This window comes from Brassica napus, chromosome C5 (assembly GCF_020379485.1).
Source record: "Brassica napus cultivar Da-Ae chromosome C5, Da-Ae, whole genome shotgun sequence".
Taxonomy (NCBI): Eukaryota; Viridiplantae; Streptophyta; class Magnoliopsida; order Brassicales; family Brassicaceae; genus Brassica; species Brassica napus.
The window spans coordinates 29,313,023-29,325,822 of record NC_063448.1 but is presented as its reverse complement, the minus strand read 5'-3'; the positions used below and the strand labels follow the sequence as shown (position 1 = coordinate 29,325,822).

The window sequence follows — 12,800 nt, the reverse complement described above, 5'->3', positions numbered from 1 at the left end:
GGAAGGAGTACATGTTTCAACAAAAAAAACAGATTTTGTTAGTAATTGGTTCCTGGTCAAACAACGAGTTTAACTAACAAAGAAAAGCTGAAATCACTTAGGCAAGAGTTGCTGGAGTCTCTCCAAAGATGTCCAGATGCTCGTTGACTGAAGGAAAAGAAACGAGTTAATCAGTTCTTGTTCTAAAGGGAGATTCGAGTTGTGTAAGGAAGAAAACTTACAGTGTTCAAGGTTGGTTTGTCTGCGAGGTGGAGCTTCAGTTGGTTCTGACTGAATCAGAGCTGTTTGTTCTTCTGGTTCGACTTGTGGAGGTGCTAGAGGCGTCTCAGGAAGTTTGAAGTCGGGTGGAAGAGTGAGAGTAAAAAAACAAAGGGCCAGGACTTCTGATACGTTCTTTGGGAATCAGAAATGGAGTGTCATTTGATTCACGGTAGCTGTTTGAGCCGGTACAACTGTTCCGAGGAGATTCCAACATGGTTTGGTGTTTCAGGGGATGAACAGTGTTCAGCGGAAAGAATTGGGTTTGAATGACCTAATCGACAAGGTGGAGATTTGTGAGGAACAGTGTCATCTTAGGTCTTGGCCGTTGTCGGGTTTCGTAAGTGAATCAAGCGAAGGCATATTGAGAGTAGTGGGCCTCGAGATTCATTTAGTCTCAGCCCGAAATGAGTCTTAGCTGGAAGGCGCAAGTTTGTTACAAGATTGGGTCCCACATTCAGTCTTCCTTGACGAAAAACAGAGCAAGCGAGAGAGAATGAGTTTTGCACAGAGAGAGAAATGAGAAATTACGAAGAAGCTGGAAGAGAGTGCTAGACTAAGAACAGAAAAGATCCAGCAGTTGATCGCATCTCTTGAAGTCGCCAAGCATTCTCTGGTTCAAGCTACGAGCCTTTGTCTTCATCGGAGGAATAAGAGGTTGAAAGATTGTCATCTCCGTCGTAGTCGCTGACGTAATCCTCCCCGGTTAATTCCTTGTGTATACGCTTGTAATAGCTGAAAGAAAAACAAAAGATATCAGGATCTAGATATCAATCACTTGTAATCAAAACGATTATATAAGTGAGTTGCTAGCTGAGCTAGCTCCGGTGAGTATAGCAGCTTCTCCACGCCGGGGAGGTGCGGTGAACACCGCGTGAAAAATCTGTGTGTTGATCTGTTTTAGTTTCGCGTTTCACTTATCAAGATCGAGATCAATTAGTCAACTTGATCAAGCCGTAATCTAAGTTGAGTCTATGACCTAGAACTTGGATCGATACCTTTACAGTGTTGATTGATAGATTATTTGGGAGTGAAACTCATAGACGGTTAACAATTTACCAATGGAAGGATCAAGGCCACGGTTCTTGAGCTCACGATATTCTTGGCAAAGTGCACAATACTCACAAAAACAATGGGTTATCCACAGTGCCGGACCAACCTTTTATATTACCCCAATCAAAATTTAAAACTATGCCCTCATACATCTTTTATCAAGATCACAAAACAGTATAAAAAATAACTTAAATTTTCATTAAAAAATCAAATTTCATAATATGTTAATCAAAAACATTGATATAAAACACTTATTGCTGAAATATAGATCTTTTTGCATTTTTCCCTGCAAAATCATCCATTAAAGTCCTATAGTCAAGTTTTTCGACCATAGCAGTCTCAATTGATAACATAGCCAACCCATTCAACCTTTCTTGTGACATGGTAGACCGCAGATAATTCTTTATTAGCTTCAACTTCGAAAAACTTCTTTCAGCTGTGGCAGCCGAGACCGGAATAGTCAACAATATGCGATAAGCAATTTCTGTGTTTGACAAATCTTATTATAACTAAATATGCCCAATAGATAATAATTTTAACAAAATAATCTACAGATTTTCTTTTTATGTATATACTAAATTTTTTTAAAAAAAATATGCCTCACTAATTTAGATGCCCTAATCCTTAGCTTGGGTGGCTTCCCCTCGAGGCCGGCCCTGGTTATCCAATTTGGAGCTGGAGCATCTGGTAACCCGAATTTACTTCGGATCTTGGCCCAGAATGTGCATGAGTAAACACACGGTGTCCAAAATAGACAACATATCAATACATACAGCATTCCACTCATTACACAACCTACACAATATACATAAACACAAGGTATATATATTATAATAAGATCACTAACGTGAACCGCCATCGTAAATATATGTGATTAGTAATAACTTGTTTTTTATTCCTTAATCTCGAGTCTTAACAATCACAATCTACATATATGCATGATAAATCGATTTACATTTGTATATATATACTTACTTGTTGCGCCTTCATTGGTAACTTATGCGATCTGCCCGAACGTAACGAACGAAAAGCTGCATGTGATGATTGCTGATCCAAAAAAACACAACAATTAAAGAGATCAAAACCATTATGTAATAAACGGACCAACAAAATGAATAATTGAAAAAAATAGTTTCTAACCATATTCGACATCGTTCATGCAATCACAAAGCCCTGAAGTCCCGTTTGATCTTGGTTGGTTAATAATCACCGGCCGGGCAATTTGTGCAACATAAGGTTGGTTACCCATTCCACTGGGATTGATATACTGAGCCGGTATACCCATAGTGGGTACTCCGCTTGGTTGGTTAACCATTCCACCATTGCTGGGGTATTTCTGATCGGTTTCAACCATTTGCTTTTCGTAAACCGGTGGTTCAGGTTGTGCATGAAACATTGGGTTGAAGTTATTGTTTCATTCTCAGACTCGGACTTTGATTTGGTTGACCCATTTGTACACAAAAGAGAACAAATTAGGGTTTGAGAATATAGGTTTCACATTTCTTCGTTTTATTTTCCTTTTTGTAAAGTAAAAGAAACTTGGAATGAAAATTTTGTTTATAGAAAGGGACACAGGGTGACCACCGTTCAGAACTTCAAAAAAAGCAAATCTCAAAAGTAAAATAATAATATCTTAATATTTTAAATTATTTAATTCAATTCTAATCTGAATTAAACTATTAAACTGTTCTTAGTCCAGCACTCTCTTCCAGCTTATTCGTACTCTCTCCTTTCTCTCTCTCTGTAAAACTTCTTGTTTCTCGCTTGCTTTGTTTTTCGTCAAGAGACGATGACGACTCACGCGTTTTGTAACTGAATGTGGGATCCAAACTTGTAACAAACTCGCACCTTCCAGCTCAGACTCATTTCGTGTCGGGAAAATTGCCCAATATCGATGAGATGAAGATGGGATTAGACAGCTAAAAGATTTAAAAGAAGACTCTTTATAATTTTGGAAAGGGTTTACAAAGATTTTGTTTTGAGAACTCTCTCTTACAAATGTTTTCTCTCTTTGTTTTCTTGATGTGGATGATTACAAATGGTGCCAAGCACCCCTATTTATACAAGTGGAGGAGTACACTCCAACAAGTTCTAGATTTCTCTAAATTATTATTTATTTCAAAATATCTAACTCCATAACTTTCTCTCTTCTTCTACACACTTCTTCATCCTTCTCCATTTTTCTCTGCATATCTCTTCTTCTTGGGCTCTTGGGTTATAACTTGATTAGTTATTATTCTTGGGCTAATGAGGGAAAACCCAACAAATCTCCCCCTTCCCGATTTAGCCCGAAACCGTTGTCATCCCCGTGCTTTTGCAGCAATCTTCAAACTTCTTGATCAGTAATACCTTGGTCATAAAGTCTGACCAGTTTTCATCGGTGTGTACCTTGTTGAGATGTAGAAGCTTCTCTTCAAGAACTTCTCGAATCCAATGATGCCGAATGTCGATGTGCTTCGAGCGAGAGTGAAATGTTGGATTCTTTGCTAGGTGAATAGCACTTTGGTTGTCACATAGCATGTTGTACTTTTCTTGTTTTACTCCTAACTCAAGCAAGAAATTCTTCATCCATAGCATCTCTTGCATGCTTCCGTTGCTGCGATATATTCTGCTTCCGTGGTGGATAAGGCAACACACTTTTGTAGTTTCGATTGCCAGGAAACAGCTCCCCCTGCAAAGGTAGTAACAAAGCCTGATGTTGATTTCCTTGAATCTTTATCACCAGCCCAATCTGCATCGGTGTAACCGTTCAGCTCCAATTTTTCATTGCCAAAACATAGACACTTCTTCGTTGTGCCTCGTAGATAGCGTAGGATCCACTTAACTGCTTTCCAATGCTCCTTTCCTGGATTCGCTAGAAAGCGACTCACAACTCCTACAGCATAGGCAATGTCGGGTCTGGTGCACACCATAGCATACATGAGACTGCCCACTGCTGATGCATATGGGGTAGTCTTCATTTCCTCTTTCTCCTTCTCACTTGTTGGACTTTGCTTCGAACTTAGCCTTGAAATGTCCACCAAGTGGAGTGCTCACCGGCTTTGCTTTGTGAATGTTGAATCTCTCCAACACCCTTTCAACATATCGTTCTTGGGACAACCATAAAAGCTTCTTTGGCCTATCCCGAGTGATCTTCATTCCAAGAATCTGTCTCGCTTGCCCCAGATCTTTCATCGCAAAACACTTTCCCAAATCTTTCTTTAATGCGGCTATCTTGTTGCGATCTTGACCCACAATTAACATATCATCAACATAGAGCAATAATATGAGAAAGTCGCCGCTTTCGTACCTCTTTATGAAAACGCAATGATCATTCTTGGTTTTCTTGAAGTTATGATCCACCATGAAGGAGTCAAACTTCTTGTACCATTGTCTTGGAGCTTGCTTGAGACCGTAAAGACTCTTCTTTAATCGGCACACCAAGTCTTCTTTTCCTGGAACCTTGAATCCTTCAGGTTGCTCCATATAGATCTCCTCCTCGAGTTCACCATGTAGAAAGGCCGTCTTGACATCGAGTTGTTCAATCTCCAAGTCTAGAACCGCTGCTAGACCAAGAACCACTCGGATAGAGGACATCTTCACCACTGGAGAGAATATTTCTTCAAAATCTATGCCTTTCTTTTGGTTGAATCCTTTCACAACCAATCGAGCTTTGTATCTTGGATTTGAGCTTTTCTCTTCATACTTCAACCTGTACACCCATTTGTTCTTCAAGGCTCTCTTTCCTTTTGGTAGCTTCATCAGCTCATAAGTGTGATTATCATGCAAGGATTGCATTTCTTCTTGCATAGCTTCAACCCACTCATCTCTATGAGTGTCTCCTATGGCCTCCTCATAGCTTTGAGGCTCCCCCTCATCTGTAAGATTAACGTACTCATCTCGATAATATCTTACAGATGGTCTTGTCTCTCTTCCAGACCTTCTTGGCTCATGTTCTTCCTCTGGCTCCACTTGAACTTCTTCTTCACCTTCATCACCATTCGGATCCATGATAGGATCCCCTTCGCCCTCATCTCCAATCACTTGTTCATGATCTTGAGGCTTATGAGAATCTTCATTCCTTACAACCCTTAGCTTTGGTTTCTTTGATTTGTTGATGTCTTCGATTGTTTGATCTTCGAAGAAAACAACATCTCTGTTTCGGATAATTTTTCTGTTAACCAGATCCCAAAGCCGATAGCCGAAATCATCTTTTGGTGACCCAAGATAGATGCACTCTTTAGTCTTGGAGTCTAGCTTGGCTTGTTCATCCTTAGGTATATGGACAAATGCTCTGCAACCGAACACCTTCAAATGGTTGTAAGAGACCTTCTTACCCGACCAAACTTCCTCCGGGACATCGCCTTCCAAAGGAACTGATGGTGTAAGATTTATGACGTCCACTGCAGTCTTTATGGCTTCTCCCCAAAATGGCTTGGGTAGTTTAGCGTGAGAGAGCATGCACCGAACTCTTTCTGTGATCGTTCGATTCATTCTTTCAGCTAGCCCGTTCAGTTGTGGCGTCTTTGGTGGTGTCTTCTCCATCCTGATTCCATGAGCTTTGCAAAACGCTTCAAAGGGACCTCGGTACTCTCCACCATTGTCAGATCGAACACACTTGAGTTTTTGACCCGTACTTCGCTCTGCTTGGGCTACAAATTCCTTGAAAGCATCAAAAACTTGATCTTTTGACTTCAAAAGGTATACCCATACCTTCCTTGAATGGTCATCAATAAAGGTGACGAAATATGATGCCCCTCCATTGGATTTCTCGGACATGGAGCATACGTCAGTATGCACAAGATCAAGAATATGCTTTCTTCTCATAGGCGTAGATGATCTTCGGAAAGCGATCCTATGTTGTTTTCCGGCTAAGCAATCATATGACATGGTGAGAGAGGAATACCTTTCATATCAGGAAGAAGTTTCTTGCGAGAAAGTATATTTAAACCTTTCTCACTCATATGCCCGAGTCTTCGGTGCCATATATCAATGTCATCACTTGAGACATTTACTTCTTCCTTGCAAAGCTTGGCTTGAGTAACGTATAATGAGCCTTCTTTTCTTCCTCGAGCCATGATCAAACTTCCTTTGGTTAACTTCCATTTGCCACCACCAAAATGACTCTCCAAGCCGACATCATCGAGCTTTCCGGTTGATATGAGATTGAGTCGCATGTCGGGAACATGTCTCACATCCTTGAGAACTATCTTACATCCAGTGTTTGATGTAAGAATAACATCCCCCTTTCCAATGATCTTGCTTCTTCCTTGATTTCCCATTTGAACATTACCAAAGTCACCACTTTGATAGGTTGTGAAGAAGCTTCCATGAGGGGTGACGTGAAAAGAAGCACCAGAATCAACGATCCATGAGCTATCATCAGAGCTAAGATTACATTCTCCAACGAGATATAATTTTTCGCTCTGGTCTTCCACAATGGTGGTAGTCTTGTCTTCATGCTTCTTTGTAGGATTGAACCGGTCTGGTTTGATATTACCGGCTTGTTTGTCTTTCTTTAGAAACCGACATTACGACTTCATGTGACCCGGTTTGCCACAGTAATAGCAAGTAACTCTCGGACGTGACTTAGATCTTCCTCGAGATTGGTCTCGTCCTCTGCTTCTGTTTTGGCCACGAGTCTCTTCTCTACCTCGTCTATCAACAATGTTAGCTTCTGAATAAGAACTCGAACCTCGCTCCTTCCTGCGAACTTCTTCGTTTAGAAGGCTATCAATGACGGTGTCCATGGTAAGCTTTCCCTCCGGTGCTGAATTGCTTAGAGTGACAACTAGTGTGTCCCAACTCTCCGGTAGTGAACTAAGGAGTAAAAGGGCTTGCATTTCGTCTTCAACCTTCATATCAACTTTGTTAAGCTGATTTACAATCCCCTTGAAATTGTTCAAGTGCTCCATCATGCTCTGGCCATCCTTGTACTCCAACTTTACCAACCGTCGAACAACACTACAAGAAAACAGCAAGGATTCTGAGGGAAAAAATCGTCGGAATTTCGTCGGAATATCGTTATTCCGACGACATACCGACGAAACAAGTCGTCGGAAATAATTCCTCGGAATTTCTTCTTTCCTCGGAAATCCCTCGGAATTTTCCGACGGAATTCCGAGGAAACAAACTTCCGAGGAAATTCCGAGGATCACTAGTTTGTCGGAAATGTCCTCGGAATATACCGAGGGAGAACTTGGTCGGGATATTTCCTCGGACGTTCATCGATCGATGCGTTTTTGGACATATATACATCGATCGATAGGAATATACCGACAGACATATTCCTCGGAATATTCCGAGGAACATGTCCCTCGGTATATTCCGAGGAACCGGTTCGTATTGAGTAGCTTTTAATTCGTATTCAGCTTTGCCTTGCTAGATAAACCAAATAACTAATATCCGAGGAAAGAGGTTATATCAAGTGTTCCTCGGAATTTCCTCGGTATTTCTTAAAAAAAAAAAAAATCAATGGTAGTATGTTTCCGAGTCATCATCACCAGATGAATCTGAATCTGGATCTTGGTGAAACTCTCCAATCACTGGTTCATCCTCTACGTGAACGACGACTTCCTCTCCAAAGTCGGTTAAATCGACAACAAGGCCAACTCCAGCTAAATCTTCTGCTGCACTTAAGTTGCCGGATGTGCTTGGTTGTAGTGGGTCTTCCAGCTCAGAACTTCCCTGAACTCGGCCTCTCGGGTTGAGTCTTGTAACAGTAACCCATGGATCATCTCTGTTCCTTACCCGGGGGTACTTGATATAACAAACCTGTAACATTTAGAAAAATTATAAATTAATACACATGATGATGAATCATTCTGAATAATTAACATTTAATTACCTGATCGGCCTGAGAAGCAAGAATGAAAGGATCATAATACTGCAGCTTTCGCCTCGAATTTACTGATGTAACACCAAATGCATCTGTTCTCACACCTCGATCTGGAGTGTTGTCGTGCCAATCACAATAGAAAACAATACAGCGCAATCCAACCATGCCCAAATACTTGATTTCCAAAATCTCATGTATGTGTCCGTAGTATACATCATCTCCTGATGCAGAACAAACGCCAGCATCATAAGTCGTACTCGAACGTCTCCTCTTCTGAGTTGTGAATGCATATCCTCGAGTACAAAATCTCGGATATGACTTCACAACAAAGTTTGGTCCAACGACCATCTCACGTATCCAATCGTCAAATATTTCACCTCTGGCCAAACCAGCAGACACCTATTAATAGCACATATATATATGTTATATCAATAAATGTGAATTAGTATAAATATGTGATAAAATATATTTTAATTTGTTTAAAGCACTCACATAAGTAAACATCCATCCAGTAAATTCTCTCTGCTTCATTTCTTCTAGTTCGTCCTCTGTGGCGTATCTATACTCGAACCGCTTTTCTGCCATGAAAATCCTGTATATGATGACAATAATGTAATTAATTAAGATTTAAATTTCAACTTGTTAAAATAAAAATTTGTAACCTCCTTTATTTACCTCTCATATTGTAGAACGTCGTTGCAGTTGGTGAGAAAATATGTTTGCAAATGACTGCGCTCCTGCTCAGTAAGTCGACGGTCTTTTGGTTTTCCGCTAAGTCGTCCAACGTCTGTGAAAATGTCTGGAACCGTAACATGATATGTTGCCCGTTCGCCTCTATCATCATGTCGAGCAGGTCTTCTGTTTTTGGTCTGAACTTCTGCTGGAAAGTAGTACTCGGCAAAGTTTGAAGTTTCTTCATTGATCATCTGTGCGACTATAGAACCTTCCACCCTACTTAAATTTTTCACCATCTTCTTCAAATGGAACATATACCGCTCATACAGATACATCCATCTATACTGCACAGGACCACCAAGTTCCAATTCTCTTGCCAGGTGAATAACAAGATGCTCCATAACATCAAAAAATGAGGGAGGAAATATCTTCTCAAGGTTGCACTGAATCACGGCTATGTTAGTCTTCAAATTTTCAATACTTTCAAGAGTCACTGATCTCGTGCATAAATCGCGGAAGAAACCACTTATCCCTGCAATTGCTTCATGAACATTTCGTGGTAATAGCTCCTTGAAGGCGAACGGAAGGAGGCGCTGCATCATTACATGGCAATCGTGGCTTTTCAAGCCAGTAAACTTTCCTTCCTTTTTGTCGATACAATTAAGCAAATTTGATGCGTAACCGTCTGGAAATTCCACATCGTTTGAAATCCAATCAAAGAACGCATCTTTTCCCGCTGCATCAAGTCGGTATATGGGAAAAGGAGCCCTACCATTCTCATCAACATGAAGTTCTGAACGAGCACATATATCGACTAAATCCAGTCTTGACTTCAAATTATCCTTTGTTTTACCTTGAACATTAAGGATCGTGTTCATGAGATTGTCAAAAAAGTTCTTCTCAATATGCATGACATCTAAATTGTGCCTTAGCAGATGATCCTCCCAGTATGGCAGATCCCAGAAAATACTTTTTTGTGCCAGTTATGTAGTTCTCCAACAGCATCTACCGGAAAACGCTCATGTCCACCGACGTCTGGCGTCCTTTCTGCACCAAAATCTCTTAGTTGTATCTTCAAATCTTTCTCACAAATTTCCGGAGGTGGACTGTCAAACACCCTCTTGTTCTTCGTAAACAAATTCCTACTCCTACGATATGGATGATCAGGTGGTAGGAATCTCCTGTGACAGTCAAACCAACACGTTTTCCTTCCGTGTTTTAGTTGGAAAGCATCAGTGTTATCTTGACAATATGGACATGATAGCCTTCCATGCGTTGTCCATCCAGACAACATACCATATGCTGGAAAATCACTTATTGTCCACATTAGTACTGCCCGCATTGAAAGTTTTCTTTACACGAAACATCGTATGTTTCAGCACCTTGAGCCCATAGTTGTTGCAACTCATATATTAGTGGCTGAAGAAACACATCAAGTGATCTCTTAGGATGCTCTCGTCCGGGAACGAGAATCGAGAGAAACAAAAACTCTCGTCGCAAGCACAAGTTTGGGGGTAGGTTGTATGGTGTAAGAATGACGGGCCATAGAGAATACTGTCTTCCACTCTTGCCAAACGAACTGAAACCATCAGTACATAATCCAAGGTAGACATTTCTTCTCTCATACGCAAAGTCGGGATACTTTGATTGGAAATGCTTCCACGCTTTTGCATCTGAAGGATGTCTGATCTCACCATCTGTTGAGTGCTCCGCATGCCATCTCATTGGTTGCGCTGTGCGTTCAGACAGATACAACCTCTGCAACCTTTCCGTCAAAGGTAAATACCACATCCTTTTATATGGCACTGGAACTCTTCCACTCGTATCTTTATAACGAGGCTTTCCACAAAATTTGCATGTAACCCGCTGTTCATCCGCCCTCCAATAAATCATGCAGTTGTCGCTGCATACATCTATTACCTGATACGATAAACCAAGACCAACTACGAGTTTCTGAACCTTGTAGTATGAACCAGGAGCTACATTATCCTCGGGTAGAATACCTTTTACAAAATCAGCAATCGCATCCACACAGTCTTTAGCCAAATTATAATCTGTTTTAATGCCCATCAATCTTGTAGCAGATGATAAAGCTGAATGACCATCTCTGCAACCTTCGTACAATGGTTGCTTTCCAGCATCCAACATATCATAAAATCTCCTAGCTTGTGCATTGGGTAAATCTTCCCCTCTAAAATGATCATTTACCATATGCTCAGTACCTACACCATAATCTACATCCGTTCTAATTGGTTCTTCTAATCTAACCGCTGGCTGAGGTTCGCTAGTACTACCATGTTCATAATCAGTTTCCCCATGATGATACCAAATTTTGTAACTTCGTGTAAACCCACTCAAATATAGATGAGTCCAAACATCCCACTCTTTAATAACCTTTCTATTTTTACAATTAGAGCAAGGACATCTTAACATACCTGTTTTTTCTTCCGGTTGTCGGTGAACTAACCCCATGAATTCGGTTATACCTCGTTGGTATTCTTCCGTAAGCAATCTCGTGTTCGGATCCAAATGAGGTCGATCGATCCAAGAACGAAAATAATTTGAAGAAGACATATTTTTTATGAATCAAATTCGTGTGTAAATAGAATAAGAGGGAGGATGAAGATATGGAGTGAATGAACAGGAAGAAGAGTGCTTGTATTTATAGTTTAAATCCTGCCGACAGACCGAGGAAATTCCGACGGAATTCCGACGGAAAAGGCTAGTTCGTCGGAATTTCCTCGGAATTTTGTAAAATCAATCCCCCAACGGCTCTCCAACGGCTATAATATTTCCTCGGAATTCATCGGTTTTTTCCGAGGAACCCATTTTTCCTCGGAATTTCCTCGGAATATTCCGACGGATTGATATTTCCTCGGAATTCCGTCGGTATATTCCGAGGAAACCCAATTTTGTGTTTCCTCGGAAATTCCTCGGGATATTCCGAGGATTTCATTTTCCGTCGGAATGTCCGTCAGAATACCGTTGTTTTCTTGTAGTGCAAGAAGAGCTTTGTTTCGAGGTGTTTTCTTTTGAATCATGGATTCAAGTTTTGTCCATAATTCAAAAGCATTTGTGTAGGTAGAAACATGTTCAAAGAGAGATCGGTCAATGTACTTACGGATTACAGCAACCGCCTTTCGGTTTAGTATTTCCCATGTTTTGTCATCCTTTCCTTCCGGCTTCTCCTTCATGATGATGGGTTCATGCAAATCCTTACAATAAAGGTGATCTTCCATCATCGGTTTCCAATAAGAGTAGTTGTCTGTCGTGAGTTTGAACATGTCACCTTCAACGGTAACGGTAGCCTCCATCTTGAATCTCACGGGTCTTGATGTTATGTTTGAACCTAGCTCTGATACCACTTGTTGGGAAAATTACCCAATATCGATGAGATGAAGATGGGATTAGACAACTAAAAGATTTAAGAAGAAGACTCTTTATAATTTTGGAAAGGGTTTACAAAGATTTTGTTTTGAGAACTCTCTCTTACAAATGTTTTCTCTCTTTGTTTTCTTGATGTGGATGATTACAAATGGTGCCAAGCACCCCTATTTATACAAATGGAGGAGCACACTCCAACAAGTTCTAGATTTCTCTAAATTATTATTTATTTCAAAATATCTAACTGCATAATTTTCTCTCTTATTCTACACACTTCTTCATCCTTCTCCATTTTTCTCTACATATCTCTTCTTCTTGGGCTTTTGGGTTATAACTTGATTAGTTATTATTCTTGGGCTAATGAGGGAAAACACAACATTTTGGGCTGAGACTAAATGAATCTCGAAGCCCAGTACTCTCAATATGCCTTCGCTTGATTCACTTACGAAACCCGACAATGGCCCAGACCTAAGACGACAACGTTCCTCACAAACACTTGAATACATTTTGTTTGTTTGTCAATGTTTGACTTGGTAGTATATTGGTTTATATAGGATGGATTGGGAATGTGCAAAGGCAGCAACAAGACATAATGGCTCCTCCCATGGGTCAA

The 12,800-nt window shown here is 40.5% G+C and overlaps 1 pseudogene; it reads right to left on the bottom strand.

The window, feature by feature from the left end:
• Positions 1-881: 881 nt before the first annotated feature.
• On the bottom strand, positions 882-3,880 carry LOC106431052 (annotated as a pseudogene).
• Between the last annotated feature and the right edge of the window lie 8,920 nt (positions 3,881-12,800).